The sequence below is a fragment of the Atta colombica genome, unplaced genomic scaffold, assembly GCF_001594045.1.
Source record: "Atta colombica isolate Treedump-2 unplaced genomic scaffold, Acol1.0 scaffold105, whole genome shotgun sequence".
Lineage (NCBI taxonomy): Eukaryota > Metazoa > Arthropoda > Insecta > Hymenoptera > Formicidae > Atta > Atta colombica.
In genome coordinates, this window is record NW_017259190.1 from 1,192,690 (window position 1) to 1,199,266 (window position 6,577).

At 31.4% G+C, this 6,577-nt stretch overlaps 1 protein-coding gene across 3 annotated transcripts in view; it reads left to right on the top strand.

Moving 5' to 3' along the window:
* Positions 1-6,577, top strand: part of LOC108690762 (uncharacterized membrane protein C20F10.07-like) — a 69,348-nt gene that overhangs the window by 52,120 nt on the left and 10,651 nt on the right. The window lies entirely within an intron of this gene.

A 6,577-nucleotide genomic window follows, 5' to 3' on the forward strand; every position in this document is an offset into this window, starting at 1 on the left:
AATTTATTTCATTATATAATTAGTATTTAAAACTTATACAAGAAATATTACATATAAGTTACACATTAAATATTAATATGACATATATATTTAATAAATATATATATTTAATAAATTAATGATTTCATAGAAGCTTCAATTTCTCAATTATTGTTCGTTTTTTACGAAATTATTATATTTTTATCTTTTTGTATAATAATCTATAAGAACCCAAGCATGAAAGTCGATTATTACTTAATATCGATATTATCATTTTAAAAAGTTTCTTAGAATTATGAAACATGATTAGTTAATAAATGAGGAAACGTATGGTATCTCTCGATCATAGAAAATGATCAGATAACTTTCTGAAACTCTTGAAGGATGCGAGCGTATGTATATATATATATGTGTGTGCGTGTGCGTGTGCGTGTGCGTGTGCGTGTGCGTGTGTGTGTGTGTGTGTGCGTGTGCGTGTGCGTGCGTGTGCGTGTGCGTGTGCGTGTACATACACACACATACACACGCATACACACACACACACACACACACACACACATACTTGTAAATGTAGGTGTTTGCCTGATGAGAGGAGAGGTCACACGTGCTTTTTTTGCGAACTCGTGACAATGACTAATCGCTTCGCACCACGCGATCGTATTCATTATATAAACCAGGTTTTTTTCAGACGCATCATATACAATAAAGTATACTTACGCAAATCCTGCACGCAGGAGTTTGTTATCCTAATATTTTTTTTTTGAAATTACCAGAGGAAGTTTAAATTAAATTTTCTCACGTAAGACTTTAGGAAGTGATTACTGTTTTATTAACATCAAAATTCAATATTAGCAAATGGTTAACACGAACAAAGATTGATATTTTTATAAATAAATTTGAAGGATATTAATATTGCAGTTACGTTTGTCGAAAATTAGATAAAATAGTAATAAAAAATTGTCGTTAAATACATGTTTATCTAGATAACATTCATCAACTGCAATGAACTTGCAAAATATTATAGATAAATCGATATAGATTATCGATAGGGTTTCTTTCGAATAGACTTATTATTCGAATGAAATGCAAATGGCTTGTCAGCGTTCTAAAATCGACTAACTTTGAAGTGAAGTCTTTTTATACAATTTTTCGTTATGTCATTTGTGATACTTAAGATATTTGTCAATTTTTTAATAAATGTCATAAGTTATATAAATGCTATAAATATCAAAAGTTTCATTGCTTATATATATTTATTTTACCAAATCAAATTATATTTATAGGAAATTTTTCTATTTGATTAATTTGTATATATTATATATATATCTTTTTAATTTGTGTAAAAAATCTACAAAAAATTTTTTAACTTTTTGTAATAAAAATCATTAATTTTATATGTAGCTTATTTAACAGTAATGATAAATAAAAATTATCTAATTAGTTATCTTAATATTCTCTCATATAATAATTTGCGTTATCATAAATAAATCGACATTGCATTCACCTCTCTTAGAAAATATGTTTTGAAAAACTTGTGTCACGTACATAATTTTCTCATACAATAGGCAGACGTTAACGCTCATATCTTCGAGAAATCAGCCGACAAATCGATGATGTTGAAACGATAAATATGCAAACGCATTCGTCAAGGAAATGCATGCAACAGTATCTACGTATTCGCATATTTCCAACAATTTGCGTGTTGAAATAAAGTGTCTTTCTCTGTCTCATTATCTCGACTCGTCACAATCGTTTGTCTTGCTGAAGATTATCTCGAAAATTACGCAAATTCGGAAAGACATTTATCAAAGTTTATTCGATCTTTAATAATAGTAATAATAAATATCTAACCAATAAGTTCAAAATATTGTCTGTTCAAATAATGTCTATAATAATTATATAAGTCGGGTATATTAATTGAATTATCAATCATTATTCATTCTACGTCACACACATACACATTTGAATACTTTTATTATATCCATCAATATAAAAATTATAGACTTATATAATTACATGATTTCCAAAAGATTTTAATTTAAGTTAAATAAAAAAAAGAATTCTATTTTCGAAGCAGATTTTGATGTTCAATAACATTCATATATAAATTTGTGAATACATATATATTTGCAAATTTACATTACGAATATTATTAAACATCAAGTTTCGATTGAAAATTCTTCCTCTTATTATTGATTTAAATTAAAATATTCTTGAAAATCATACGGTTATGTATAAATTTATAATTTTTATGTTAATAAATAATAAGTATGCATGTATTATAAAATCCGTTTGAAAACGATTCTTTTTTTTATATGTAATGATTTATTCTTATTAAGTGTAATTTCCACTTATAATTGTTTACTTAATTATCTATTTCATTTTTAATAACATTTAATGTCGCAATTGTGATGTTTATTTTTATCTATATTGGATTGCTTCGTGTGTGTGTAGAATCGATTTTCTAGAAACATTTCCATTTGTTAAATCGAGTTACGCAGTGTCCTGGCACAGGACGTAACTTTCAGATACTTCTTCCGGATCTACAACAAAAACAAAACTTTGTACAAGTGTCATGTTGCGTGACGTCTTTTAGCGGCCTTCAATTCAAGAAAGACTTCGCGCAATCGGCGAACACCTGGCGCATCTCAATAATGCAGGTCGCCACGACACTACGCGTTGGTGGGCATCGCGTTTTATTGATATTGTGCTCATAAAAAGAGCGAGAAAGAGAGAGAAAGAAGGAGAGAGAATGAGGTCATAATCAAATTCCGTGTTATATGTCCGTGACTGCGTGGTATAAGATAATAATAATCCCAACTGCACTTTCCGGAGACCGGCACGTCGTCGGCATCGCGCACGTGTATTTTATGCCATTATGCTAAAGTAACCGGCGATCAATGACGTATCTCGCGACTTAAGTGATTAATAAGTCAATTAATTTCATATCATATTTTTTATTCATACATGTTTGTTTTCAATTGAGGACACATTGAGGTATAGGCGAACCATTATGTAACCACATTGATTTAATATTATTTCTGTAATACAAAATTATGATATCCTAATTATACTAATTGCTTGATTTATCTCTGTATTTTTTCACTTTTATATTTTTACTTTTTGTGTTCATTTATATATATGAACAAAAAATTATTAATGTACATATATCATGGAAAGAACGATTTTACTCAAGTATCTAAAAATTTAATTAGATACAAATTTGAAAATGATTTTTTGTTAAATTATCAAAATAATTGCGTAAAAATCTTAAACATGTTGTAAAAAGATGATATTCTAAAAGATTTGATATTCTAGTAATTAGTTTGAACGTCCTACATAATTATTTGAATAAATCAAAAAATTATTTTCAAATTTATATAGTTAACTTTTTAGATATTACAATAAAATCATCCTTTTTATATATAAAAAGTTATATTCGTATAATTTTTCCGTACATTTTTCTGCGTGTATTTTGCTTTATGATATTTAAGGGATCATTATTAATACGATTTAACGAGTAATATGTTCCATTTGCTTCGCTATTGTTAGTATTCGCTTTTAAACCGTAGGGAAAACTTGAAAACACATTAAAACATGCGTTTTCTCATTCCTCTCGCCATCTCTTATTGATATGCAGCACGAGAGAAAGAGCGTTTCAACCTCTTGGGAGACTGCCAAGAGAATGCGAGTTGACGCATATATACTCTTTTCCAGTTTAAAGGCTCTAATGCTTAACGGCTAAATATTTTGCGCCTTCTTTCTGTTCAATGAAGTGTCGCGTTGCTTGGGAAACTCGAGCGTATGTTTCCGCACGCATCAATTTGCCGGAATGACGTTTATTCAAACATCCGTAGTGACGTAAACTGGAGCGAAGTTTCATGTATTCTTTTTTTTACGTTTTACATAATCATAATGATTATTGTTTTTTTATTGCAAATTTAAAGTGTAATTCATTTGATTTATAACACAGATTATCTTTTTATTTGCATATATAATTACGAACATCAATTTGCATACATATTACATAACAATATAATTTATAAATATACAAAACCACTTTAATTTTTTTAAATAATTATTTTTTTCATTAACTGTGTCATAACTATCTTCTAAATGCAATATTATAAAATGTTTTCTCGATATAAATTTCTTCCAATATCTTTTACATAATAATCGCTGATATAATAATGATATTTATATATATATGCACACAAAAAAAATGATCTTATCGAAGTATCTAAGAATTTAATTAGATGCGGATCTAAAAATAATTTTGTTTGAATCAAAATAATTATGTAAGACTCTTAAATTGATAGAATGTTAAAAATTTTTTCAAATTATCAATTTTTAGATGTTATTTTAGGTGTCCATAATTATTTTGATTCGACAAAATTATTTTCAGATCTGTATCTAACTAAATTTTTAGATATTTCAACAAAATCATCTTTTCCATGCAGATAAAAAAGTAGCATAATTTTTTAGAGACGAACCTAGTCAGTTCTTGCAGATAGATTTTATTGATAATTTCTATTCTGCATTTTAACAAATCGCAACGCTTAACGTTATACTGTTAAATGATTTGCTATCAGTGAATTTTGATTTTGGTATCAATTTCTGTCTTTTAAGTCTATAATAAATTAAGTCTACAATAAATTAATAAATATAATAAATAAATAAATATAATAAGTCTTAAGCGTCTACAATAAATTGCCAACATTCCGTCGCCAGTCTCAATGTTTTGCAACAGCCATCAGAAATGTCAATAGTAATTAGTGATGCTTTTGATTGGCTGTCGTAAAGCATTGCGACTGATAACGGTGTGTTGGCAATTTATTGTAGATCATGTTTTAACGTACGTTGGTATTCGATCCGATCACGCAGTCCACCTCGTGCACAACTTAATTTAAGTACAAGTACTCTAGAGCGCAAGCTATAGAGCTTCCATTACATAGGCAGGTGTATACCCGCAGATTTGTCAATTATGAAAAAGGTCGTAAGGTCGGTCGATGAGTAAGAAACTTCTATGCTCAACCATGATCAGTCTGATATCCCGGCTGGTCCGTGGAGTACCGGACTCGCGTGGTTCTAGCGTTTCATCAGCTTCTCTGTCTCATCGTTCCTTGTGCTCATCGTTTCTTGCTTCGCAATTTTTCCGTCCATTTTCGTCAACACTTTCCAATTCCTAAACTCTTCTTCACGACGAGAGAGGATCAGACCGCTGGCTCAATCGAGCGCTCTCGCGAGGCAGATACTTGTCTTCTCTCCACCGAAGAAATCATCGCTTCGAGATGAGCATCATCTTCCTCGCAAGACTGGCCATGCGATCGATGGGCGCTAAGTGGCGGCAATCGAAAAGAGGGATTTTTAGGAAGTATCGATATGAACGTGGTTTCTACTGAACGGAACCTGTGGTCATTCCGTTTCCCAATGAGGACCCCTCTTTTTCCGCGTTGACTCGCCTCATTGTGCATTGCCGCGGTCACAGCGAGCCGCAGTCGCTTGTTAAAGGCAGTCTGGCCTGACTCGTTGAACCAACTCATGTAGTGAGGTGTGGTTATTCTCGCGATATGAAGAGAGGACCGAAACTGGTTCGTTAGTCACCTCGTCCTTTCACCCCGTTTAGTTTTATCCCATCCAGGCAACTTCCCTTTTTCCTTTTCTCTTCGATTTTCTCTCGTCTCTGATCTCGTTGTTCGTCTTTATCTTTTTCTCTTCTCCGCTAAAATTGGCGAGCGACCAACTCGTTTAAATTCGATTCGCAGTAATATCAATCGCTACTATTTTCCTTCTGTTTTCACATATTAATCGCTACCCACTACTTCGATTATTTCCACGATTGCGCTCATTATCCAACTTGAGCGATAAGCCAGATTAAAGCAGATAAAATTGATCGTTATCATGTTTAGCAGATGTGATAGTAGTGCAGTATAAGCCACATCATTAGTCGCTGTTCGGGGGAAAATTGCAACTATGTAGTTAAATATATCGATGAATCATCCATCGATTCATGTTTCCCATTCGTGCAATTTCCGATAATAATATTTTTTATCGAGATTCACTTCGACATTTACCGAGGTCCGACTGATAACCACGCAGATTGCTCGCGGAGCTCACATCGATTGCCGATTGACTGGTAACCGACGTTGAAGCTACCTTTAATACAAGGCGTGATAACTTTTTTGCGCTTCCCAGAAAAGGAAACTTTGCAGATACTATCTCGAAGATAATGTAACAATAATATTTCATAACATTGGCCTTTTTTCGTGATGGAATTCGAAACCCAGGCACTGATCAACCTTTGCTTCTCGACTCGGCCAATTACCAGGGCCAGGTACGTGGTGATTTGTGACAGTGATAAACTTTTAAAAGAAGTGAATAATGTCATCGATATTTTATCTGAATTCAAGAAGATCAATATATGATATGAAGACTTTTGACATTGAAAAATTGAAAAATAGAATTATTTAATTAATTGGCTGCGCATAAATATATCATAGAAGAAATTACTTAAGCTTATCTTATAATTAGTAGTTAATATTAATACTGTATAATATAATATTTGATAAGATATATAAAAAATTGATATAAATTTTCA